The sequence below is a fragment of the Danio rerio genome, chromosome 5, assembly GCF_049306965.1.
Source record: "Danio rerio strain Tuebingen ecotype United States chromosome 5, GRCz12tu, whole genome shotgun sequence".
In the NCBI taxonomy this organism is placed as follows: domain Eukaryota; kingdom Metazoa; phylum Chordata; class Actinopteri; order Cypriniformes; family Danionidae; genus Danio; species Danio rerio.
Window position 1 is genome coordinate 13,892,501 of NC_133180.1, and position 1,594 is coordinate 13,894,094.

General features: G+C 39.9%; 1 protein-coding gene across 3 annotated transcripts in view; it reads right to left on the reverse strand.

Annotated features, from left to right (window-relative positions):
- The window catches only part of ppm1f (protein phosphatase, Mg2+/Mn2+ dependent, 1F), a 29,480-nt gene extending 28,202 nt beyond the window's left edge, over window positions 1-1,278 (reverse strand). The window contains exon 1 of one of the 3 annotated variants that reach the window (XR_012405921.1): window positions 1,079-1,188. The gene's annotated coding sequence lies outside the window, so the exon portion shown is untranslated. 3 annotated transcript variants of the gene reach the window in all.
- Between the last annotated feature and the right edge of the window lie 316 nt (window positions 1,279-1,594).

Consider the following 1,594-nt stretch of genomic DNA (forward strand, 5'->3'; position numbering starts at 1 on the left):
CCACACACACATTCACACACACATACACTCATACACTACGGACAATTTAGCCTACCCAATTCACCTGTACCGCATGTCTTTGGACTGTGGGGGAAAGCGGAGCACCCGGAGGAAACCCACGTGAAGGCAGAGAGAACATGCAAACTCCACACAGAAATGCCAACTGAGCCGAGGATCGAACCAGCAACCCAGCGACCTTCTTGCTGTGAGGCGACAGCACTACCTACTGCGCCACTGCCTCGCCACTGAATTGTATTGTTTTATAAATAGATTTTTTTCTAGTTTTATTGTTATAAGTTTGTTAAAATAATATATAGATCTTTTTGAAGGATGTAAACAAAAACAATGATTCCAACATACTGCCTGTTTTACATTCTTAATTTCTACAGCTTCAGAGAACTCAAATGGAGCCACATATTGATAAATATTGTTATGATAGCTGTTTAAACATTAAGTTGTGATTGAATTGCATCTTGTCACAGATTTGAAATAGTTTGATAACAAGCAGGAAATGGTTATGGGCCAATGGCATGACCACATTGAAATGGTCTATATTTTCAGAGAATTAGGATACATTAGTAAGTATGGTTAGAGTCTTTTTTTAAATATTATTAAATAAATTAGGAAATTAGATTGGCACCTTTAATGTAGCACAGTTTGCTATGTTTACGTTCGGCCCACAGTTCTCAATCAAGCTTGGATTTTGGCCCTTTATAGGAAAAAGTTTGGACATCCCTGGTATCTAGTATACACGTAGTGCAATACAAACTACAAACACAACCCTATGTTGATCTCCATTTTGTTTACGCAAAAAAACATTGCAGTCAAAGATAAACTTAGTGCCTTACCAACAAACTGCAATGTACTGCACACAGGAAACTTTGGTTTAATGCGAAACTGCATTAACTGCAGGGCTTCATAGGGTAACTTCAGCATGTCACTTACTACTACTACAAACACACACACATGTCGCCATTTGAAAGCAGAACAACCGGGCCTTTAACTACAAACAGCATCTCATTAGTTTAATTAAAAGCGTAACAGAAGACACAGCCATGCATAAACGTGCAGTATGTACCTTTGCGGATGGTTGGCGTTGTTTTATTCGCAGACACTCCCTTTTTTCCCTGACGAGTGCGGTTTGATGTGCTCGTACATGAACGCACGCCCTTTCAGTCACTACACAACAAAAGCCCGTCCGTCTGCGGAAGTCTCCGTGACCGACAGGATGTACAAACACGGCGAGATATAAGTACAATGGATGAGCGTGTGAGGCAAGAAGAAATGAATGAAGACCATCCGTTTTGTATGCAGATCGACACGGCTGCCTAGTAGGCGGCGCTTGAGCTTCCTCATGAATATTAGTACTATCAGTGTCACGCGCTAACCAATGAGCGTCCAGTTATTCCGTATTTAATATTAATAAGCCAAAGTTCTGCCTCCAGTGACAGGGAAATGTTCATTTGTTTCATCGTATGGTGAGTTAGATTATTTTTACATTTTTTATCCTTGATAAAAATAGGAAAATCCTAACTGCAGATAAAAGTGTTCCTCCAATTGCAATGGTTAAATGGAAACAAGCATTCTTCTTTTC